General features: G+C 46.9%; 1 long non-coding RNA gene across 1 annotated transcript; it reads right to left on the bottom strand.

Moving 5' to 3' along the window:
- Positions 1 to 12,144: 12,144 nt before the first annotated feature.
- LOC123328456 lies at positions 12,145 to 21,405 on the bottom strand. Its single transcript, XR_006543287.1, has 3 exons — positions 19,004 to 21,405; positions 15,858 to 18,729; positions 12,145 to 13,562 (listed from the first exon to the last, which is right to left on the bottom strand). It is a non-coding gene; the product is annotated as an uncharacterized LOC123328456 (long non-coding RNA).
- Between the last annotated feature and the right edge of the window lie 4,656 nt (positions 21,406 to 26,061).

Genomic DNA, 26,061 nt, shown 5'->3' on the forward strand with positions numbered 1-26,061 from the left:
AATCCTGAAAGATGATGCTGTGAAAGTGCTGCACTCAATACGCCAGCAAATTTGGAAAACTCAGCAGTGGCTACAGGACTGGAAAAGGTCAGTTTTCATTCCAATCCCAAAGAAAGGCAATGTCAAAGAATGCTCAAACTATCACACAATTGCACTCATCTCACACGCTAGTAAAGTAATGCTCAAAATTCTCCAACCCAGGCTTCAGCAATGCGTGAACCGTGAACTTCCTGATGTTCAAGCTGGTTTTAGAAAAGGCAGAGGAACCAGAGATCAAATTGCCAACATCCGCTGGATCATCGAAAAAGCAAGAGAGTTTCAGAAAAGCATCTATTTCTGCTTGATTGACTATGCCAAAGCCTTTGACTGTGTGGATCACAAGAAACTGTGGAAAATCCTGAAAGAGATGGGAATACCAGACCACCTGATCGGCCTCTTGAGAAATCTGTATGCAGGTCAGGAAGCAACAGTTAGAACTGGACATGGAACAACAGACTGGTTCCAAATAGGAAAAGGAGTACGTCAAGGCTGTATATTGTCACCCTGTTTATTTAACTTATATGCAGAGTACATCATGAGAAACGCTGGACTAGAAGAAACACAAGCTGGAATCAAGATTGCCGGGAGAAATATCAATAACCTCAGATATGCAGATGACACCACCCTTATGGCAGAAAGTGAAGAGGAACTAAAAAGCCTCTTGATGAAAGTGAAAGTGGAGAGTGAAAAAGTTGGCTTCAAGCTCAACATTCAGAAAATGAAGATCATGGCATCTGGTCCCATCACTTCATGGGAAATAGATGGGGAAACAGTGGAAACAGTGGCAGACTTTATTTTTCTGGGCTCCAAAATCACTACAGATGGTGACTGTAGCCATGAAATTAAAAGACGCTTACTCCTTGGAAGGAAAGTTATGCCCAGCCTAGATAGCATATTCAAAAGCAGAGACATTACTTTGCCAACAAAGGTCTGTCTAGTCAAGGCTATGGTTTTTCCTGTGGTCATGTATGGATGTGAGAGTTGGACTGTGAAGAAGGCTGAGTGCAGAAGAGTTGATGCTTTTGAACTGTGGTGTTGGAGAAGACTCTTGAGAGTCCCTTGGACTGCAAGGAGATCCAACCAGTCCATTCTGAAGGAGATCAGCCCTGGGATTTCTTTGGAAGGAATGATGCTAAAGCTGAAACTCCAGTACTTTGGCCACCTCATGAGAAGAGTTGACTCATTGGAAAAGACTCTGATGCTGGGAGGGATTGGGGGCAGGAGGAGAAGGGGACGACAGAGGATGAGATGGCTGGATGCCATCACTGACTCGATGGACGTGAGTCTGAGTGAACTCCTGGAGTTGGTGATGGAGAGGGAGGCCTGGCGTGCTGCGATTCATGGGGTCGCAAAGAGTTGGACATGACTGAGTGACTGATCTGATCTGTCAATTTTTTGCCCACTGTATTATATGGATCCAGCCTGATGAGTCCTCAAGTCACCCTGGTCTTTCCCACCCTTCCCCTAGAAAGACAGAGCCAGAGGCTGCAACTGACAGCACCCAGGCCAGAGCCCTCACCAGTCAAACCACATTCTACGATTCGTGGTATAAGAATGGTAAACCCTTGGCTGCCAGAAGTGTCCTTGGTTCCCCACTCTTGGATTTGGGTTGCCAGGCTGCAATGATGGCCCAGCACCCTCAGGAAGCTCTGCACAGGGGTACCAGGTGATCTTCCCGAGTTCTGGCCAAGGGCCCCAGAAATTCCTCCCATGGGGCCCACCCTTAGTCCCTCCCTCCACATCCAGCCCCATTGTGCATTCCAGGCCGGTATCTTAGATAAGAAGTGGGACTTCAGTTATTTGGCAATCCAGATGCCTGAAACATATGCAAAGGCTATAAACTGTCCCCACACATCCTTTCTTTATCTTTTTATAAGAGAACTTCTAAATTTTAGATGGGTATACAGCTTCCAGTTTTTTATGACCATATAACTAAATTCTACTCAATAGGATAACACTAGAATTAGTAAGTACTTTCACTCGGTCAGTGATTCTCAACCAGAAGTGATTTTTGCCTCCGCTCCCCAGACATTTCTGGTTGTCACAAATGAAGGGTGCCACTGGTATCTAGTGGGTAGCGGACAGGGATGGTGCTAAACATCCCACAATGCACAAAACAGTCCCCTGCAAAAAAGGATTATCTGGCCCAATATGTCAACAGTGTCAAGGCTGAGAAATTGTCCTCTAGATCATGCCCTTAAAAGGAACGTACCTGCCCTTGTCCAGTCTTCTCCTCTCTTCCTCCAGGGTATGAGTTAAGGAAAAACTGAGCCATGTCCTTGGACGTAGGAACAGAAGCCAGATGTTTGGAGATGGAGAGCCACCATAGCAGCCCTGGGCTTCCTGTCTCCATTATTACCAAGAGAAAGAAAGAGTCTCTTTTGCTTGTCTTTTATTATAGCAGCTTAGCCCATACCCTAACTGAAACAATAAATTTTAAGAGGGCAGTGACCTGGGTCCCCCGAAACGACTTCCACAGTCATCAGTGTCCCGACTATGTCCTTTGCCCTATACTCTCCCAGACCACTCTCGGTTGCTGTCTGAGATGGTTTCCTCATCCCAGGATAAGTACGATTTCAATTTAGTATAATTTCCTGTTACTCCTTTTCTCCCATATTCATTTTCTCTCTCCCTCTCTGTCTCTTTCTCACCCTTCCTTGCTGCACCTGTTGTTGCTGTTCAGTCGCTCAGTCACGTCTGACTCTTTGTGACCCCATGGACTGCAGCATGCCAGGCTTCCCCATCCTTCACTATCTCCTGGAGTTTGCTCAAACTCATGTCCATCGAATCGATGATGCCATCCAGCCATCTCATCCTGTGCTGCACCCGTCTCCTCATGCCTTCAGTCTTTCTCAGCATGCCTCCCTATACACATCTATGGGCTTCCCTGGTGGTTCAGATGGTAAAGAATTTGCCTTCAGTGCAGATCTGGGTTCGATCCCTGGATCAGGAAGATCTCCTGGAGGAAAGCATGGCAACCCACTCCAGTATTCTTACCTAGAGTATCTCATGGACGGAGGAGCCTGGTGGCCTAGAATCCATAGGGTTGCAAAGAATTGGACAGGACTGAAGTGACTTAGCATGCACGTATACAAACATGACTACGTGCTAATCTCCAGAACTGTGAATGTTATGTTACAAGGCACAGGGGGATGAAGGTTGCCAATCAGCTATTGTCACAATGGTCCCTATCAGTAAAAGGGGGAGGCAAAGAGGCAAAGACGCAGCGATGCAGTGTGGGAAGGACTCCACAGCCCGATGCTGACTTTGAAAATGAAGTGGGGGCCACAAGCAATGGAATATAGCAGCTTCTAGTAACTGGACTAGGCAAGGAAATGGATTCTCCCCTAGAACCTCCAGAAGGAGCACAGCCCTATTTGATTTTAGCCCAGAGGCCCATTTAGAATATCTGACCCCTAGAACTGTAAGACAGTATGTATGGTGTTTTAAGTGTGTGATAATTTACTAGCAGCCACTGGAAATAAATATTCACCTGTCTTCCTTTCTCCTCTTTCCCCTCTTTCTCCCTTTCCAGCCTTATTTATCCTCTATAAGAGTCTGAGCGAGTGTGGCACTTAGACCAAAGTCCAAGGTGGTCAACTTCTGGGGCTTCCTGGAAAGCTTTAACCTGTAAGCTAGAATGAACACCTGGGAGAAGAGTCTGGTCATGCCAACCTGGAGCATGGGCTGGGTCCAGCCACTCATGGTTTCAGGACTAATTCCCTTTATGATTTGCTTTCAGAAACATATACTTCATCTGCCCCTAAGATCCTGCAGTAAGTAGCCCAGTCCTGCCCTTTATGAAATCCAGGTTATCATCGGATTATCTGCAATTCCAAAGGTGCCTCTGCAAAGGGACCACTAGGTGATAGACTGACTGGAGGTGGAATTAGCCAACCCTCTAATTCCAAAGTGTTTAGCTTTGGAGCACAAAAAGTTAAACACCTTCTTGCAACACATTGTAAACATGTCAGTGTGTTTAACATGTTAACCGTCCTCTGTTCTCCTGCCCACGTGTTTAGAAAAGAAACAGGTTATGATGTTTAACTAGTGAATGGATGTATGTGCTCATAGCAGCTAACACTTTTTAAACACTTGTGGATGCTTAAAATTATGATGTGTTTAAGATTTGAACACGTTTGCTTTTCTACACTCTTAATCCAATGAGTGTTGGCTGCATTTTTTTCCCCCCGAACAGCAAGGATTTGTCCACCTTGCAAAAGCCACTCTGCAATAAGTTCCTAGAGCTGCAGATTGCATTGTTTTTAGTGTTTTTGTTTGAGCAAGTTTTATGGGGTTTGTTTTTTAAACATTTTCTTTCATATGTGGATCCCTCACTTGTTATTGTTGTTTAGTGTCTCACTCTTTGCGACCCCGTGGACTGTAGGCCGCCAGGCTCCTCTGTCCATGGGATTATTCCAGGCAAGAATACTGGAGCAGGTTACCATTTCCTCCTCCAGGGGATCTTCCCAACCCAGGGATCGAACTCATACTTCCTGCTTGGCAGATGGATTCTTTACCACTATGCCACCTGGGAAACAGTCATTCATTGCAGGATGTCTGGAGTCCTATTCTCTTAGAGAATCTAAAGGGTTTTAGTGGAATCAACTTAAAAGCTTTACCAATTTCACTATAATTTTAGAAAAGAAAAACCAAAGAGGCTCCTGATTCTGCCCAGGCTGCAAAGGAGTGTGTGGAATACCTGGGGTTAAGCCAGAACTCCAAGTGCCACCTGGGGCTCTGTCTACTTGTCTTCTCCACTAGCCTGCTCAAACCAGTAGCTGGAAAAGGCATTAAATCCTCCCACTCCTTTCCAACCATGGACTCACAGTGCATAATCATGGAGAGGGTTGTTTGGGGATGGTTGTGGATCTGCTTTCCTGTTTCACTGTGACCTCTCTACCTAAGGCCTCCATTCTCTCTTGCCTGATGTCTCTGGTGATCTCTCCACTAATCCTCACCCACTTGTGTCCACTTGTTCCTTTGTACCCAACTCCCACCACAGTCCCTGTGGACATGGCCTTTATATGGCCCTTGAGACCCCCTGCCCTGACCAGCCTTGTTTCTTGCCCGTGTCTCCCTCCTTTGCTATGCTTTGCTGGTCTTCTTTTTGTCCTCTCTACTTTCTGCCCAAGGCATTTAAATATTCCCTCCTCTCTGATGAAAGTCATTCTTTTCAAGGTCCTCTTCAACTAGATAACTGTTTTAAACAGCAGTGTCTCAGGAAAGGGTCTTCCCAACTATTCACACCCTCTCAAGTTGAGGCAGACCCCCTGCGCATGCCATCCCAGCAATCTGCCTCTTTAGTACCTTGTCGTTGTTCGGTAGCTCAGTCATGTCTAACTCTTTGCGACCCCAAGGACTGCAGCACACCAGCCTTCCTGTCCTTCACTGTCTCCCAGAATTTGCTCAGACTCATGTCCATCGAGTCAATGATGCCATCCAACCATCTCTCCTCTGTCACTCACTTCTGCCCTCAATCTTTTCTAGCATCAGGGTCTTTTCCAGTGAGTTGGCTCTTTGAATCAGATGGCCAAAATACTGGAGCTTCAGTCCTTGCAATGAATATTCAGGGTTGATTTCCTTTAGGATTGACTGGTTTGATCTCCTTGCTGTCCAAGGGACTCTCAAGAATCTTCTCCAGCACCAGAGATTGAAAGCCTCAATTCTTCAGTGCTCAGCCTTTTTTATGGTCCAACTCTCACATTCATACATGACTCCTGTTAAAACTATAGCTTTGACCATATGGGACCTTTGTCGGCAACATGATATCTCTGATTTTTAGCTACCACATATTTAGGTTTGCCTTCCCCCTTGGGAGTAAGCCTCCCATGAGGGCGGGGTCTACTGCTGTCTTTTCATCAGTGTATCCCCAGCCCCCAAGGCCAGACATAAAGTCAGCACCTAATGAATATTTGTCAAATGGCCAAAGGGACTCCTGGCTCTTCAGCCAATTTTGGGGTCAAGGAAAGAAAGACTGCATTGTGAGTTGGGGGCTGTGAGCATAGCTTCTGACTTGGTGCAAGCTGTTTAATTTTTCTGATTCTCAGCCTGTCTACACGCTGGATGGGGAACCAGCTCAATTCAGCAAGTGTTTTTGGAAATGGTGCAATATTTAAGGACCCTGATGGGCTTTCTCAGTGCCTGCAGAGATGAAAACCACAAGGGGCTTGCCTTCCTTGTCCTCAAAAAGGTGGTAGTTTAACGTGCAAGATAAAACTTCTACATAAATAACCACTATAAAAGGCAAACTTGATAAAGCTTCCAGATAATTTGAAAGGACTAGCGAAAGCATAGAAGAACCCACTTGTAAATGACAGACTAAGAAGGTCTTGTGGAGGGAAGGACATTTAGGCAAACCTAAGAACAGGTAGGGCTTCAAGAGACCAAAAGGCAGGGAAAATAAGAGGGAGTCTTCTCATCAATTCAATGACATTAAAGGCCCAGAGATGGAGAAGACTGGGACATGCCTGAGAAATGCGTGGGATCTAGCTTAGTTGCCAGGTAAGACACAGAGGAGGAGATGACACTAGAGAGGCAGATGAGAGTCAGGTATGACTCAGAGTCATACATATGTCATACATATGTCATACATATGTATGACAGTCATACATATCAGAGTCAGATCATTTTAGATCAGAGATCATGAAATGCCACTCAGGAGTTTGGAGCAAGTTCATAAGGCACAGGGAATGCTGCAGGGCTGTGATCAAGGGAGAGAGCAGTGAGCGGTACACTTAGGGTAGTTACTCCAGCTGCAAGGTTTGGGCTGGGATGATCACTTGGGAGGTAGCTGCAGTTATTCAGGAGAGAAAGGAGAAGGCAGATGGTGGTGAGAAAGGCAGTGAGAGGAAACAGCTGAAATCAGAGACCAAAGATAGAAGCAGAGGGATTTAGGAGCTGATTACACAAATATGAAGTCAAGGGAGAAAGTGAAGCCCAATGAGGATGCCAAGGTTTCAAGCTGGGACCATCAGGAACATGATGCTGCAATGAACAAGAACAGAACACAGGAGTAAGAGAGGTGGGTGGAGGTCAGACAGCATGTTTCAGAAATGTTCACTGTGAGTCATTGATGAAGCTGCCTAGTAAAACACTATAGGCATGAGAAATGCAGGGCTTGATACTGGAATGTAGATTAGTATTTTTCTGGCCTGGCTACAGGACTACTGGGAAAATCAAAGGAGATGGTGGGACAGGAGGCATTTGGGAGCATACAAGTCACTCTGGATGTGTAAGGCATGATGGCTTTTATTTTTGGTATGAAATACATCTCTAAATATCTCAGAAGTAAAGTTGGGGAAGCTATGTCTGGTCTCTCTCTCTGGAGCCTTGAAACCTAAAATTATTCCCAAAGTGTTAAAATCAACCCATAAAGCCGCAGCCTGGAGGTCCATGAAAAAGACACAATGGGCTCAGGGCCAGCAGGTAGTGAGAAAAGGGCTGAGTTATCCCTGGGGACACAGGAAGGGAGAGAGTGAGACATTACTGGCCTTCCCCACCCAGGTATCATCTAGGGATGCAGAGGTGGGAGCATATCCTTCTTCTTGGAAAATCTATCCCTGGCAGCACATGGTTCTCTGACCTAAGTACTCAGTCAATCGATCAATATTACTGATGCCTGGATTCTGTCACTGGTAAAGCCCATTAATATTTCCCCAGGAAATAAAAATAGAATCTGAGTAATAAAATAAAGTCTGGCTTTTTTTCACCCCTTTCCTTTGTGCTTAGTCTAGTTTAACTTGCTCACAAGGTGCTGTGGCAGAGGCCTTGTCCCTGGCACCTCAGAACGGAGTTCTTGGCAAGAAAGGGCTGCGTCCGACACCTCAGCTTGGGGACCATGTGCAGAAGCTGTGCTGCTGCTGCTAAGTGGCTTCAGTCGTGTCCGACTCTGTGCAACCCCTGAGACGGCAGCCCACCAGGCTCCCCCGTCCCTGGGATCCTCCAGGAAAGAATACTGGAATGGGTTGCCATTTCCTTCTCCAACGCATGAAAGTGTAAAGTGAAAGTGAAGTCGCTCAGTCGTGTCCGACTCCTAGCGACCCCATGGACTGCAGCCTACCAGGCTCCTCCGTCCATGGGATTTTCCAGGCAAGAGTACTGGACTGGGGTGCAATTGCCTACTCCAAGAAGCTGTGCACAACACTCAATTCAAGACGGTAGCAGTATGCCATGTACAGATGCTGTGCCTGGCGCTGGCGCTGGAGCATGAGCAGCACAGCTCTGCCACCTGTAAGGGCTCCATCAGCTCTCCTCCCAACTGCCTAGACTACAGCCTTTTATTTAGAAAAGCTATGAAAGTGCTGCACTCAATATGCCAGCAAATTTCGAAAACTCAGCAGTGGCCACAGGACTGGAAAAGGTCAGTTTTCATTCCAATCCCAAAGAAAGGCAATGCCAAAGAACACTCAAACTATCACACAATTGCACTCATCTCACACACTAGCAAAGTAATGCTCAAAATTCTCCAACCCAGGCTTCAGCAATGCATGAACCATGAAATTCCAGATGTTCAAGCTGGTTTTAGAAAAGGCAGAGGAATCAGAGATAAATTGCCAACATCCACTGGATCATGGAAAAAGCAAGAGAATTCCAGAAAAACATCTATTTCTGCTTGATTGACTATGCCAAAGCCTTTGACTGTGTGGATCACAAGAAACTGTGGAAAATTCTGAAAGAGATGGGAATACCAGACCACCTGACCTGCCTCCTGAGAAATCTGTATGCAGGTCAGGAAGCAACAGTTAGAACTGGACATGGAACAACAGACTGGTTCCAAATAGGAAAAGGAGTACATCAAGGCTGTATATTGTCACCCTACTTATTTAATTTATATGCAGAGTACATCATGAGAAACGCTGGGCTGGAAGAAGCACAAGCTGGAATCAAGAGTGCCAGGAGAAATATCAATAACCTCAGATATGCAGATGACACCACCCTTATGGCAGAAAGTGAAGAAGAACCAAAGAGCCTCTTGATGAAAGTGAAAGAGGAGATTGAAAAAGTTGGCTTAAATCTCAACATTCAGAAAACTAAGATCATGGCATCGAGTCACATCACTTCATGGCAAATAGACAGGGAAACAGTGGAAACAGTGGCTGACTTTATTTGGGGGGGGCTCCAAAATCACTGCAGATAGTGACTGCAGCCATGAAATTAAGATGCTTACTCCTTGAAAGGAAAGTTATGACCAACCTAGACAGCATATTCAAAAGCAGAGACATTACTTTGCCAACAAAGGTCCATCTAGTCAAAATTATGGTTTTTCCAGGAGTCATGTATGGATGAGAGTTGGACTATAAAGAAAGCTGAGCACCGAAGCATTGATGCTTTTGAACTGTGGTGTTGGAGAAGACTCTTGAGAGTCCCTTGGACTGCAAGGAGATCCAACCAGTCCAACCTAAAGGAGATCAGTCCTGAGTGTTCATTGGAAGGACTGATGTTGAAGCTGAAACTCCAATACTTTGGCCACCTGATGTGAAGATCTGACTCATTTGAAAAGACCCTGATGCTGGGAAAGACTGAAGGCAGGAGGAGAAGGGGATGACAGAGGATGAGATGGTTGGATGGCATCACCGACTCAATGGACATGAGCTTGAGCGAACTCCAGGAGGTGGTGAAGGATAGGGAAACCGGTGTGCTGCAGTCCATGGGGTCGCAAAGAGTCGGACATGACTGAGCAAGTGAACAACAACAACCACAGCCTATGGGGAAATCCTGTGTTACAGAGCGTGAGTTTGTACCTCTCCATTCTCTGGCTCAAGAATAAAGCTTACCTTTGCTTCTGAACCAAGCTTTGTCTCATTCTATTGGTTCCAATGATACCAGGCAGGAGGATCCTTCTTCAGGTCGTACTGGAAAGGGCTGGTTACAGTTCTGTTCCCAGAGATCCAGATTTAATTGACCTGGGGTATGGCCTGGATATTGAGTGTTTTTTTAAGTTTTCTAAATAATTCCAATGTGTAGCAAAGTTTGAAATATATTGTTTAGTGCCTTACGTGATCTCATATTGTACAATCTTCTCATTTCAACCTGGCCTCTCCTGTGACTTGTCAACAGGGAAAGAATATGTGAGCTAGAAGACCTAGACAGCTTAAACCTCACACCTGTCAGAAGGGCTATTATCAAAAAGACAACAAATAGCAAGTATTGGTGAAGATGCAGAGAAAAGGGAAAATTTGTACACTATTGATGGGACTGCAAATTGGTGCAGCCACTGTGAAGATTCCTCAAAAAATTAAAAATAGAACTACCACGCAGTCCAACAATTCTACTCTTCAATATTTATCTAAAGAAAATGAAAACACTAATTTGAAAAGATATATGCACCCTTATACTCTTGCCTGGAAAATCCCATGGACGGAGGAGCCTGGTAGGCTGCAGTCCATGGGGTTACTAGGAGTCGAACACGACTGAGCGACTTCCCTTTCACTTTTCACTTTCATGCATTGGAGAAGGAAATGGCAACCCACTCCAGTGTTCTTTCCTGGAGAATCCCAGGGACAGGGGAGCCTGGTGGGCTGCTGTCTATGGGGTCACTCAGAGTCGGACACGACTGAAGCGACTTAGCAGCAGCAGCACCATTATGCTCACTGCAGCCTTATTCACAATAGCTAAGATATGGAAGCAACACTGACAGATAAATGGATAAAGAAGATGTGGTATATATATATATATTACTTAGTCATAAAAAAAGGATGAAATGTTGCCGTTTGTGACAACATAGATGGACCTAGAGGGTCTTATGCTAAGTAAAGTAAGTCAGACAGAGAAATAAAAATATATAGTTGTACTTACATGTGGAATCTAAAAAACAAATGAACAAACATAAAATAGAAACAGAGTCATAGATACAGAGAACAAACAGGTGGTTGCCAGAGGGGAGAGGGATGAGGGCCAGAAAGAAGTCGGTGAGAGAGATTAAGAGGTGCAAACTTTTAGCTGCAAAATAAATGAGTCACGTGCATGAACTGTACAGTGTGGGGAATACAGTCAATAGCTATGTAATATTTTAGTGTGGAGACAGATGGTAGCTAGACTTATCTTGGGGATTGTTTTGAAATGTATAGAAATGTTGAATCACTATATTGTGTGCCAGGAACTAACATAGTGTTGTTGGTTCATTACATTTCAAAAACCAACCAACCAAAACAAACAAACAAGCTCAGAGAAAAAGAGATCAGTTTTGTGGTTATGAGAGGCAAGGGGGTAGAGAGAGAGAATTGGACAAGGATAGTCAAAGGTACAAACTTCCAATCAAAAAATGGGCCAAAGAACTAAATAGACATTTCTCCAAAGAAGACATACAGATGGCTAACAAACACATGAAAAGATGCTCAACATCACTCATTATCAGAGAAATGCAAATCAAAACCACTATGAGGTACCATTTCACACCAGTCAGAATGGCTGCGATCCAAAAGTCTACAAGTAATAAATGCTGGAGAGGGTGTGGAGAAAAGGGAACCCTCTTACACTGTTGGTGGGAATGCAAACTAGTACAGCCACTATGGAGAACAGTGTGGAGATTCCTTAAAAAACTGGAAATAGACCTGCCTTATGATCCAGCAATCCCACTGCTGGGCATACACACTGAGGAAACCAGAAGGGAAAGAGACACGTGTACCCCAATGTTCATCGCAGCACTGTTTATAATAGCCAGGATATGGAAGCAACCTAGATGTCCATCAGCAGATGAATGGATAAGAAAGCTGTGGTACATATACACAATGGAGTATTACTCAGCCATTAAAAAGAATACATTTGAATCAGTTCTAATGAGGTGGATGAAACTGGAGCCTATTATACAGAGTGAAGTAAGCCAGAAAGAAAAACACCAATACAGTATACTAACGCATATATATGGAATTTAGAAAGATGGTAACAATAACCCTGTGTACGAGACAGCAAAAGAGACACTGATGTATAGAAGAGTCTTATGGACTCTGTGGGAGAGGGAGAGGGTGGGAAGATTTGGGAGAATGGCATTGAAACATGTAAAATATCATGTATGAAACGAGTTGCCAGTCCAGGTTCGATGCACGATACTGGATGCTTGGGGCTGGTGCACTGGGACGACCCAGAGGGATGGAATGGGGAGGGAGGAGGGAGGAGGGTTCAGGATGGGGAACACATGTATACCTGTGGCGGATTCATTTTGATATTTGGCAAAACTAATACAGTTATGTAAAGTTTAAAAATAAAATAAAATTAAAAAAAAAAGATACTTAAGCACTAGGGATGTAACGTACGTGATAAATATAATTAACACTGCTGTACATTATGTATGAAAGTTGCAAAGAGAATAAATCCTAAAAGTTTTCACTGTAAAGAAAAAATTCATGTTTCTGTTTCTTTAATGTTCAACCAGCAAGAGAAGATGAACGTTCACTAAACTGATTGTGTTGATCACTTCATGATGTATGTAAGTCAGATCATTATGATGTACCTTATACAGTACTGTATACCAAATATGTCCCAATAAGACTAGAATACAAATTTAAACAAGGCTTGGAAATTTTCTTTAAATCAATATAAAATTATTCCAGACATTCTGATGACTTCGGAGCAGTCTCTCACTTCCTCGTTTGCTCATCACTTGCAAATGGATAGTTAGCCCCTCCCACTCCCTGAAGTCTGAGGTGACTTCCGGATAAAATTATACACTTGTGTTCCAAACACAATTTAAATGCCTTTTCCTGCTAGCTTTTCTTTTATTTATTTATTTTCTGTGATTCCTTTGGAATCTGGTAGTGGAAGGTTGGTTCCCTGCAAGTGGCCTCCCAGATCCCTGCGGTTCCTCTGCAGTTTTCTGAGCCAGGTAACTTCTTGGGAGGTATATTAAAACATTTAAATTTTAGATAATACACTAAATCACTCATATCCTGAGAATAGCACTGCTCAGTGTATCATTCAGTGTCAAAATTTCAGCTGATGCTACCTGCTGGCTTGAGTTAACTGTCCGCTGGCTGGTCCCCGGACTAGTCAGGAGGCCTGGAATTCATGGCATGCGATTCCAAGTGTGAGTCAAAATGTGCTTGATAAATATGGAGTCAGAGCAGCTGAGACTGTTTCCTCTTGCCTCTGGGATGCACAACCCGGTAGACTTTACTCGTGTCCACTCATGACCAGTTTCATCCCCTTTCTGGCAACAGGAAGGCTACACCCTTCAAGCCCCTGGAGGGTGGCAGAGCCCTGTGCTGTAAGGGGGTCTCCCAGCATGAACCACGGAAAAGCCCAGGCATGGTTTTCCCTCTCTTCTTCAGCCTCGTTGATCAAGGAGGCTGTGTTTCACACAGGGCCCTGGTGGACCCCTGAATTGTCATCTGGAGGACATTTGCTTTGCAGAATCACTGGGACTGGTGTGAGTGAAAAGTTAATTGTGTGTGTTAAAACACTGCTATGAATGAATGAGTAGCGAAGACTTCTGCAGAAGGCATAGGCACCCACTGCATCATCCTGGACAGTGGGGTCCAAGGTTAGAGGTATCAGGCTGCTGGTTACCCACAGGCTTCTGTTCAGGTCTGCAAGGATATGATCAGAAGAAGGTCTTTAGTGTGAATATGAACAAGTGCACCATCTTCCTGGGTGGCCGGAGCCAAGGAGAAACAAACAAATCCAAGCTACAGCTCCTTTGCACAGCAGTGCCTGTCTGAGACCTCATCATCCCTAAGATGAAAATGGATACCAGCCTATGGTGCATGGTCACCCCCCTGGTGGAGACATGTCCTTCTTAAAAGACCAAGGCAGCTGGGGTGGGTGAGGAGCAGAAAGAGATGAGCAAGCTGCCTGCATGCAGACATGATATGAGTGCTGCTAAGTCACTTCAGTTGTGTCCGACTCTGTGCGACCCCAGAGATGGCAGCCCTAAAATGCTCTCTTCTTTTCAACTCTCTCTTGCTCCTTCAGACTCTGCAGTCTCCTGTTAAGGTTTTCTCTTTTAAATACCTATATCTGAGCCAGGCAGCTGCTTTTGCTCCTGGCCTCCCTCCCTCCTCATCACTTCGCCCATTCTCCATGTCCCTATTTCAGCTCCTCCTCCTGGCTAAATTTCCAGATAATGGTTCTCCCTACTCACCTCATTCCTTGAGACCCTTCCCATTTACCTTCCTTGAGGGAAGTTAATCCACTCATCACCAAACACTCAGAAAGACTGAATCCCAAGAGGAAGGGGGCAGTGCCCTAGAAAACTCTGGGTTGGGGGGTGAGGATGATGCCTCATGGTGCTCACGGCTCCAAGGGCTGCCATGGGACTCAGCCACATTCCCCATCCTTTACCTTCTTCCTCCAGGTCCTGAGGCAAAATCTATTCTCAAGGATGCTGCTTGTCTCAGACTATGAGTGCCTTATGAAGAGATGGGGCCACTTCCAGCACTAGACGAGACATCACTAGCAGTTTAAAGGTGACCAGGAAAGGGGAGGGAGACAAGGCAAGAGGAAGGTGGGTGGGAAGGAGCATGGCCCTTTATCCCAGCCTCCTTGCCTCAGTTTATGCTGAAATCTAAGCAGACTGTCCCACGACCATTCCTGCCCTCATTAGCCCATCCCCCAGCCTTGCCATCACTTAGCAGAGAGACGCCTGTGCCTGCCCAGCCAGCCTGGACTCAGCCTGCCAGAGCTGTGGCTGAGTGCTTCCTGTGCGTCAGTCCTGAGTACACACCTCCACTGCCAACTGCTCCTTGTGGGGGCTCACGGGCCTCAGTGCAGCCCGGATTGGATGATGGGGTGGCCAGCAGCTGAGGCACCCTGGTGGCTCTTGCCGAGGAAAGGGGAGCCCAGGGCACATTCCAGCCCTGTCAGCGCTGGCTCAGCCTGAGCGGTGTAAAATCTCACGCCTGGAGCCCCGGGAGCTCCTGGTGCCAGCTGCAATTTTATTGGTGGTCTGTGACTTCAAAGGCCTCTCTTCCTGCATGGCTAAGCCAGGCCGGCTGTGGGGCAGGAGGCCTTGTGCCCAGGGCACTGGGGAATTCCCCTGCATGGGGCTCTGGACCCAGCTTCTCTCCTGCCTGCCCTGTCGCTTTCTTCTGGATTCATTAAAAATGACTTTCCCAGCTCTCTCTGTGACCACAGCAAATGGAGAGGAGCTTCTTGTTTAGGAGATTGATTTCATGGGCCTGAATGTCCCAGTTTGCAGACTAGACACTTGTGACCAAACATCTATTCAATATCCTGGCATTTTTTCCCTGGGACTTCTCTGGTGGTCCAGTGGTTGAGACCTCACCTTCCAATGCAAGGAGTGTGGGTTTGATCCCTGGTTGCAGTGCTAAGATCCCACATGCTTCACAGCCAAGAAACCAAAACAAAAACAAAAAGTCACATAAAGGAAAAGTAATGTTGCAATAAATTCAACAAATACTTTTTTTTTAATTAAGAAAAAAAGGAAACCCCAGTGGTGACAAGTCGGCAGGCTGGGCTGTGGTCTTGGTGACATGGGCACCCACTTGACATCTCTGTGCCTCACCTCATCTATAAAGGGAAGTGACACCCAGCCCCAGCTGCCAGCCTCCCTGCGCTTGGAGGCTTAGGAGAGGTCAAGTGTGGGAGAGCAGGATAAAATCTCTCAGTGAAAGGTAATGCTCACTCCACACTTGCTGGCAATCCCTCTCTGCAAGGCCCAAAACTCAATCAAGTGTTTAAGATGCACTGTGGGCTTGAATCTCAACTCTGACATTTCCCAGCTGTGTTACCTTGGGAAAGTAACCCAACATCTCTGAGCTTCTGTTTCCTCAAAGGGATTAGTTAACATTGGGAAGCACTTGACCAGTCCCTGGTAGGTGCTGGAATAGTGTCTGTGATTGTTACCATCATCACACACATACCTCGCCTTGCTTGTTAATTCCACACAAATGGGTGTGTCTGCCTGTGAGATGAAAACTTTCCAATGTTCCTTCCTCCTCCCTGTGACACACACAGGCACACAGGCAGCCCAGCCTGGTATGGTAGCAAGAGCAGCCCCGGGGTCAGATCCTGCTCTGTCATCTGCTTGCTAAATGAGCTTGGGTAAATTATGACACCCCTGCAAAACCAGCTGACTCATTTATAATGAGGAGCCAAGAACAACCTGCTTCACAGAGCAGTAGAGAATTTACATGAAATTTCAGGAACGCTAACAGTGAGTATTCATGAAGCCCAGCATCTAGCCTGTAGTCAGCATTTTAGTGAATCTTCTAGTCTCAAGGCTGGACATACTATAGCTCCACAAACACTCATTGGCCTGCGGTCAGTTCTGCACATGTATTAAACTGGGAGGTCATATCGAGTCACTAGCCCCGTCCCCTCCAAGGCTACACCTTCCCTGACGGCCACACTTAGAACTGATGGGAGTGAAGCCCTTAAGGGCAAGGACTGCCTCTTCTCCCTCACACTTGCCAGCAGCTGGTCTAACTCGGTACTTACAATGGGAGACACACACCCCAGAAGTGACCCTGGCTGTCTAAAATCCTGTCCAGAAGAAAATTATGGAGAGAAAGCTGAAAAAGGAAAAGCTGCCCTCCAACATACCCAGCATCTTGCTGGAGATGGAAACGAACAGGGATGGAAACATGACAGCAGAAAAATACAGACCGTTTTGAAGTCTGCCCACCTGGGAGTCAAGCCACATTGAAAATCAATAAGGCATCAAGGCCGGGAGCACGGAAGGCGGACTGGATACCTGCTTAGGCCGCCTTTAAAGCAAGGAAACCTTTGAAGTTGCAGACGACCAATAAAAATACAGCTGGCATTTACAGCTTCGACTCCTCCTGCCTCTGCTTTTCACCAAGTACCTCAAGCTGCAGCCACAGTCACTCCAGGCTGGAATGTTGGCCCAGGACCACAGGGCCCATGCCGTTGACAAGGCCAGTGGCTCCCGGCATGCACTGGCTAGGGACTGGTGATTAACTCTAGGCATGCTGGCACTTTCCCAGGACAACCCTGGCTGGGGTTCTGCACACCAGACACGGTGGCTGAGGTCCCCCTGGATTACTGTAGTAAGGTGAGCTCTGTCAGAAGCGGTCAGTCATGGCCAAGTTGAGTCCCGAGGAGACTGCTGTTTGCATGGGATGCTTTCCATCCATTGCCTTGTTCTGTGCTCTCTCCTGAAGGTCTGTAACACCAGAAGGATGAACCCGTGGGAATGACTCCCTTCTCCCTTACCTCAGACGATGGAAGCATCCAAACAGCAGGTTTAAGCGATTAGTGAAAAAGGCAACAAAAGTTATAATGAAAGGGCTTAGGATGCTGCAGTTGGAGGCCCTTCTCACTTCTCTCAATTTAGGGAGCTCCATAACTTCGCTGTCCTTTCAATAAGCACATAATGAGTTCTCAGAGCTCGAGGCTCATGGTCCAACCCAGGAGACAAAACTGAGAGACAGAAAATACCCAACAAAAAGAGTGATAAAAGAGTCTTAGAATGAATGGAAGATAGTGTACCGTACAAAGTACATGGGCAATGTCAGGCCTAATGACCAAGCTGAGTCAATAAACAGAGAACTATTAGGAAATTCATTAATCAAGGTCTTGTTTATACGCCTATTTGTCAACCAAACTATTTGTTTGACTTGTGGCCTCCCTGGTTTATTACGGTCATTTCTGTCATCAGCAGAGCGGGGCCGCTGGAATTTCACACATAGGCAGGGCCTGCAACTGTCTTCCTATGTTGTCTTGGTTGCCTTCTCCAAGAACCAGAGCTCTCATCAGGGGCCGAGATCTGTCTTCAGTTAACAAATAGCTGCTCTTTGTAATCCAATGGCTCACCGGACCTTAATGAATTGATTTGCTAATCACTGTTTCCTGTTTCCAGAAGTTGACCTCTGAAGCACCCTCCTGCTCTTAGGGGAATGTCATCAGGAAGAAACTGCAGGCTGAAAAGCAACAGCGGGGTTGAAGGGGACTAGCAGCTCTCGGAAGAACCTGCGGTCCTGCCCCACCTGGATGTGGTCTTATAAGGTCGTCTCTCACTACTGCCTCCCTCTACCCCGTTCATTTCCTTCCGGCCGACTTGGCTCATGACTGCCCACCCCACCCCCAGCCCAGAGATCAAGCTCCTCTAGAAAGCCTCCCTGAGACCTTGAAAGCCAGAAAGGATTTTGTCCCGCCTCGGGCTTTCAAACTGTGTGTGTGTGTTAGTTGCTCACTTCTGTCCGACTCTGTGGTCCTGTGGAACCCACCAGTCTCCTCTCTCCTTGGAATTCTCCAGGCAAGAATACTGCAGTGGGTAGCCATTCCCTTCTCCAAGGGATCTTCCCGACCCAGGGATTAAACCCAAGTCTCCTGCATTGCAGGCAGATTCTTTACCATCTGAGGAACTAGGAAAACTCTCCAACTACTCAGTCCCAATGATTGTCTCTGCTCTGTTCCGTTGGCTCTGTTCCTATGCAGCTTTGCAAACTGCACTTCAGCTAGTAGCTACTGGGTAAGTTTTTGAGGGCAAGCCAACCTTAAGGGTTTCACAACTTTGCATCCTTTCTCCTTGGCCCGACTACCCAACACACACACACATAAAACGCGGACCAACAGAGAGTACCCTGCTCTGTTATGAAATGTAACTTTCATTAGGGGTTTTACTTCCCCCTAGACCCTAAGGTACCCCTGTTGAAGGCCCTGCCCACAAGCAAATAGAAAATGATAATCACCTTGGCAACCACTTCTCCACTTTCATCTCCTAAGCTGAACTAATTTCTGGGGTTTCCACCTCCTCTGAGCCAGTGCTTCCTGTTGAGGAAATATATGTCAAATGATTTCACCATTCAGAGTGATGATCAGAGTGGATTTCTGGGTAGCAAGCAGGCAGGGGAGGCCCCCTTTAAAAAGTAGACATCCTTGATTACTTTGAAGGGAAAAGGGTGAAGGGCTTTGGGGGGAGTGGGACGAAGGGTCAGATTTCTCCAGAATGACTCAGAGTAATACCTCCTCTCAGCAGCCACCCTATGAATTCTGACACATCTCAAAAAACAGGAGTCTGGAAAAAGCAGTCAGAATCTCTTACCTTCTGCAAAAAGCTACTGTGCACAGTCTGTCCCTTTGTAGTTTGAGGATTTTTTTTTTTTTAAATCAAACCATCTTGGAAAAATCAAAAAGCAGATGCACCCATAATTGAAGTTGGCAAGAGCAACAGAAACCTTGTTATAGGTGTTATAGGCCCTCATACCCCAATTAACCTGGGGGTGCGGGAGTGGAGGGGCTGTGGGTTTCTCTGCACAGATGTCTTGGGGGAGAGGCCCTGGTGGGCAGGAGATTTAGGTACCCTGAGATCCTTCTGGAAACTAAGGCCCAGGATCCTCGGCCAGTCCTGATGTAGAATCACTCTCCAGCATTGGAAAAGCCACATCCAGGGGAGTCCTGGCCCCGGGCTAGTCCTGGAGAAGCGGGGCTGCTATGCGGCTGCCAGCCCACCCGAGAGAGAGCGGGGAGCACCCACAGCCACGACCCGGGGCCGAATTTTACTACCTGCCGTTTACCATTCTGACGGGAAAACAAATTTAAAACACCTGGGCATTTATGTCTCTGATGGGTCGAGTTGCACTGTTCCATTATATTAAATAATCCAGGCGGTGTGCTTCAAAGGCTGCCATCTCCAGGAGGGCGGGCTCGGGAAGAGCCTTGTGCGGGTTCAGAGGTGGAGGCTTGCAGAGGGCCCAGGGTTTTCACCTGGGACACATGGCCCCTCCAGGCCACACCCTGGCCCTGCCGACACACCCCTGCCCCAGACTTAATGGCAAAATGGGATTTACTACATGTGATCCGGTCACACAGCTGCATAGGTCAAGGTGGGCACTGAGCAGACAGGAGGTTGGGGTCGATAGAACACTCAAAAGGCTAAGACTGGATGGTGAGAGTGGGTCAGAAGAAGCTGCGGGAATGTTTAGGACACATTTGAGACTTGGGGCCCAACAGACCTCTGAGGCTGGGGCAGCCAAGAGCAGCATGGCGTTGGGGGTGGGATGGGGCAGTCCTCTGGCACCCTCCAGAAAGGAGCCCTCAGTATTGACACTGACAGTGGGTGGGGGGTCCAGGGCTTTCCCTGAGCTCAGGAGGCGAAGACCACCTGCCCAGGAACCACACAGATGCTTGAAGACTGAAACCAACAGACTGGTTTATGGGCTCACACAAAATCCTCCTTGGAAACTTCCAGAAAATACCAGAGGAGGGGTAGGGTTGGGCTGTGAGCTGCTCTGGCCTGGAGTGAGGGCTGTGAAGTTCCTCAGCATTTGTTGTCTGTCTGTGAAATGGAAATAAGGCCTCCTGCTCCCTCTACTCACAGCCCTACTCTGAGGAGCAGAAGGGTATTTCTGAAAGCACATTGTACACCTAGGATGATACAACTGAAGGACTTACCTGGGGTTTAGAGGTTAAGACTCCACACTCACAATGCAGGGGCACAGGTTCCATCCCTGGTTTAGGGAGCTAAGATCCTGCATGCTGCACAGTGTGGTCAGAAAAGAAATGATACAGCTGAGTTCCTGTTAGTGCAGTTATGAACAGGGAGCCTGAAGAACATCTCACAGCTGCAGCAGCAGGAAGAGAAAGGCTGGCAGAAGGGGTCTCACTCCCAACCTGAGGGGTCCAGCCCCCACCCTGTAGGGCTCTCTCCCTCCTCCCTGTACCTTCTCCCAGCATCTCTGCATGTCATGACTCCTTCCCAGTCTCTGGTGCCATCCAACTCAGCTACAGCATCAGGGTGTAGAGAAAACACCACCATGACGTCTCTTCTCTGTACAGCTAAAAGGTTTGCTAGAACAGGCATGCTCTTCGGTTTCACAGCTGCTGTGTGGATATAATCAGCCCATACACACGTGCAGCAGAACACTTAGGAAGCTGCCTGCCTCGGACCAGGGCTTCAGAGGCCCAAGTCCCAGACCTGGTCTGCCTCCATCTAACTGTGGCCTCCAGGGAACACATCACTTCACCTCCTCCGTCTTGTTACTTTGCAACTGAGTCCACAGGGCTGCAGTTCATGAAGCCTCCCAACCCCTTCCATGATTCTTGACCGTGGCAGCACATGTGAGTCATCTGAGGGACTTCGAAACAGAGCTATTGCCTGGGCTCCACTCCCAGAAGTCCAGAAGTTTCTATGTAATAGGGCTGGGATGGAACCTCAGGAGATTGCATCGTGTAAGCACAGCTGGAGATACTTGCGCTACTTGCTGCAAGGATTTTATTTAAGCAACAGTTCAGTCTATGTGGAGTGACCGGGGGCCCGAACCCGGAAACCCTAAGAGGGAGCCCCTGGGAGTCTCATTTCCCCTCCTGGAAAAAAACGCTTAAGAATTCAAAAAGCCCTGAAGGTGATTTCATGGGCTTCCCTGGTGGCTCAGGCAGTAAAGAATTTGCCTGCAATGTGGGAAACCCAGGTTCGATCCTTGGGTCAGGAACATTTCCTGGAGAAGGGAATGGCTTACCCACTCGGGTATTCTTGGCTGGAGAGTTCCTGACAGAGAAGCCTAGTAGGCTACAGTCTATAGAGTCACAAAGTCAATGGAGTCAGACATGACTGAGTGATTAACACCTTCAAATGATGGTACGAGGCTGTCCTACGTAAGTCTGTTAAAAGTAGGCCCAGCCATGGCCTCAGTGTTAGTTGAGTTCACTGGACACAGAAATACAGCACTGAACTACCTGGTCTCCTGGGAAGGACAGGTCTGTGCTGGAGAGACCCCCAAGATGAAGGGGCCCTTTGAACCCCCATGCCATCCAGGCAGCATCTGTGACCTCTGTGTGGTCAACCATCCCTCCAGGCCTCAAGGGAACCAAAGACCTGGGGGCCATAGTTTGCTCTCCCACCATGTAGAATGTCTTCTGAGCAGACATGAGACCCCAGAAAGTCACTGCTCTGTGGACTAGAAGGGGAAGGACTTGGGGAGCAGTGAAAAGTTCTCCATCAACGAGTTTAAAAGAAACCCTCTATTAATCTTCAAGGATACCAAATGGCAGATGTTGGCGCTCAAAGCGGCCTCCAAGGAGCACCTACCGACTGGCAGGAAAGTTCCTTATCCCTGTGTTACCTCTGCCATAAAAACCCAGAGGAAGGGCTGATGATGTGTAGTCCATTGGTCTGCTCTAATGAAAGAGTCATTTCTAGCTAACCAAACCCCACCTGAATGGGTGCAACCGACATGCTTGGAAAGACTTCCTTTCTGAAGTAATAAAAGTAACACTTTCCCTTGATTGCATGTTCGATTCTAATGTGCTTGCACAGAATGACACTTCACATCCTCTTTAGATAAGTGAGGCAGGTATCAATATTAATGTCATTGTTTTACAGACTAGGCACCTCATGTCTAAAGTGGCAGGGCAAAAGCATTCTGTAAACCGGGTCTCCTGACTATCTGCCATGGACTCATCTGCATCTCATGTTGCTGATAGCAGTTCTCTCTTCAGCTACAACCAAGTTTATACCATTTGCCTGTTCAGGAATTTTATTTTTAACTTAAAGGCATATGTTGTGTCCTCACTTATAAAGATGTAAAGAATGAAGTAAAATTCTGTCTGAGGGATGTTCCCAGCTTTGCAAAGATGTGTATGCATGTGTCACTCACATGAAATAAAATAACCAAAATAAGATAATATTATAGATATTAAGATATTATGGTCCATGGTTATCTATAGACAATGAGACTGTGGTTAACTTTCTTCCTTTTGCCTTTCTCTGTATTTTAAGCCCTTTAAAACGAGCACATGTTGATTCTGAGAGTTTTGAAACAAGGTATTTTAGAAACAGAGTTTTGCTTTAGCAAACTGTGCAAGAGTAAGCTTCAGCTTGGCCCCACCTGCATCATCGTGAATTTCAAGATGGCACCTATCCAGTTGGGAATGACAATCACCAAGGGAGGGCTTGTGGCTTAGCACCCCAAGCAAAGCCCCACATTTATGGCTGTTAGCCACTACAGTGGCCGATTTCTCAGGGGTCACTCCAATTAGGGTCTTCTCCACGGCTTACAACACCGCCCTCTGACTTCAGACAGGGAGCATCTGTGGTACAGCTGGAGCAGCAGGGTTGGAAAATCAATCACTGCCCAACAACTGTGCGACTGATGGCCCATCAATCAGAAACACAAGGCATTCACTCCATTTATAAGACACGTACATTCTCCAGCAAATCTGCAAATGCAATGAGCAGCCCCGGTGATGGAGAAATGGCAGCACCAGTCACTCTGGACTCACAAGGATCACAGGCCAGCACCACCAATGAAGCATGATTCGCTCTCCGAGCCCCTGCCATCCTCAGGGACCCTGAGTCCTCCCGATACCCACAAGCAGGGCTGGCTTTGAGATTTTTATTGGCCCTGAAAGCTACTTGTGCTATAACTCTGTGGGAATGCATCAGTACTTGAAGAATTTCTTTGAGATTTTCTAAAATGCCCATTTCCTCCTTTCTTTCTTTTCCCTTTGCCTTCCCTTTCTCCTTTTTTCCTTCTTTCTAACCTCCAAATGTTAAAGGAGAAATGTTTGTTCCCTAGATTATGGTCAGGTGATGACCAGATCTGTGGGACTTTAATACTCACCCACATATGAGCAGACTTCTGTGGTGAATTTACTTTCTTAGTAGCCAAAAGACTTTGCCACAAGGCCCGTCTGTACAAGATATGGCTCACATAGTATTTCTGAGGCTCTGGGTATATAGGTTCTGAATAAATATATGAATAAAACAATCCAAGTTCACGTGGAAAAGCACCAAAGCTGCTTCTCTTCCCCCCAGGACACCCTGATGCTGCCTGGTGATACCTTCTTCACTAGCCCCTGGAGGAAGTTGTTGCACTTTGACTAATGTTGTGGAAAGATAGTCCAGCCATTATCATTGGTCCCTACCAGGGTCATTTAATACATCCCTCTTCAAATAATAATAATGAACATTATATGCTGTTGTGTGCTCTGTAGATGATCTCATTTGACCCTAAAATTCTTGTGAAATAGTCATTATTATTATTACAGATGAGGACTTTGAAATGGAACTAAGGGGAAGAATATTTCATGAGGATCTCTCAGTGATGTGCCTGGCACCATGCTAAGTGAAAGTGAAAGAGTTGCTCAGTCGTGTCCGACTCTTTGACACCCCATGGACTGTAGCCCACCAGGTTCCTCTGTCCATGGAATTCTCCAGGCAAGAATACTGGGATGGGTTGCCATTCCCTTCTCCGGGGGATCTTCCCAACCTGGAGATTGAACCCCAGTCTCCTGCATTGCAGGGAGACTCTGTACCATCTGAGCCACCAGAAGCACTTTTCAAATGTGAGATTATATATTTCTTAGGACAACCCTGAGCAGTGTGGCATGTATATATTATTAGCCGCACATTATAAATAAGGAATTAAGGCTTGAAAAAGACAAAGAATCAGAGAGGTTGTAAGACATGCCAAGGTTATAGGATTTAAATCCAGGACTTTTGACTGCAAATCCTCAAAGCTTTTGGACTACAGATTTTGAACTAAAGTGTGGTAGAGGTGTGCAGGCTTCCCACGTGGCTCAGTGGTTAAGAATCTGCCCGCAATACATAAGACACGGGTTCGATCCCTAGGTCGGGAAAATCCCTTGGGAAGGAAATGGCAGCCCACTCCAGTATTCTTTCTTTCTTTATTTTTAATAATTTTACTTATTTTTGGCGCTGCTGGGTCTTCACTGCTGCACGGGCTTCTCTCTAGTTGCAGGGAGTGGGGCCACTCTAGTGGTGCACGGGCTTCTCAGTGCGGTGGCTTCTCTGGTTGGGGAGCACTGGCTCTAGGATGCTCAGGCTTCAGCAGTTGTGGCTCCCAGGCTCTAGAGCACAGGCTCAAAAGTTGTGGCTCATGGGCTTAGTAGCTCTGCAGCATGTGGGATCTTCTCGGATCAGGGATCAAATCCATGTCTCCTGCACTGACAGGCGGATTCTTTAACACTGAGCCACCAGAGAAGCCCCAACTCCAGTATTCTTGCCTTGGAAATCCCATGAACAGAGGAATCTGGTGGGTTATATAGTCCATGGGGTGGCAGAGAGTCGGACATGACTTAGCGACTAAATAACAAAGGTAGGGACATAGCTCTTTAGGTCATTTGAGCTTAAGGAACCAAGGAATTCTTTTTAGCAACAGAGGGTTGGACCAGGAAAACCCTAGAGTGGTCCAGTCTGAAGTCCAAACTCACCCTGAGAAGAGTTCCCCATGACCCACCCTAGTCCATTTCACCATCAGGCTGGAATTTGGCATTCTGGGGATACCATAACTTGCATATGCTACACCAGGCCATGTCTTCTTGGTCCCTGCCAGATCCCAGAACTACAGGCTCTACTTGCTCCCCAGAGGATGCTTCCTGAAGCCCCAGGATCCCCCACCTGCATTGTTTGGGGAAAGAAATCTTGAGCTGCCTTGCCCTCAGCTTTGGGGGCCTTTCTTTCCCTCTGTGAGCCCGGAGCACAGGCCATGGGCAGGAGTGAGTGCTACCGGGACTCCATTCCCCTTCTGAGAATCGTAACTGTCATATTACTACAGGGTCAGAAAACTCCAGGCAGCAGAACCAGACTGCCAAACCACAGCATGCCTTGGGGCAAGCTATGAAACAACAGAGCAGGCAGTGCGCTGGGAGCCTGGCTGGGTTAATGGTGTTCAGAAATAATAATTGTGGTGAGCAGTTATTGAGCATTCACATGTGCCAGGTGGGAGAGTGATTGAACTTTTCAGTATGGTTCCCAGGGGAGGCATGAGGCCCACTGGGAGGAAGATAAAGGGAGACAGATTTCAGGTTGTAAAGGGTAGAACACAGCTACACAGAGATTCAAAGGGCCACCTTGAAGGCTCGCGGCTCCTCCTCACTTAAGTTGTTCGAGCATAGCGTGGACAGTCCTTTGCTGTGATGTTGGAGACAGAATCATGGAATAAGGGAACACCGGGTAAGATCTCGAGATTTTAACAGCCCTTCCAACAATGAGTTTTCTGCAATTCTGCTTCTGTGTTTTAGCCATGTGCCTCCTCTCCTCCATCCTTCAAACCAAGCACTCATTAATATTCTCCAGCTCTTCTGGGTAAACACCACATCCCCAAAGCTCCTGGAGAGGCCAGGACATGAGGCCTTCTTTTC

Source organism: Bubalus bubalis, chromosome 12 (genome assembly GCF_019923935.1).
Source record: "Bubalus bubalis isolate 160015118507 breed Murrah chromosome 12, NDDB_SH_1, whole genome shotgun sequence".
NCBI lineage: Eukaryota > Metazoa > Chordata > Mammalia > Artiodactyla > Bovidae > Bubalus > Bubalus bubalis.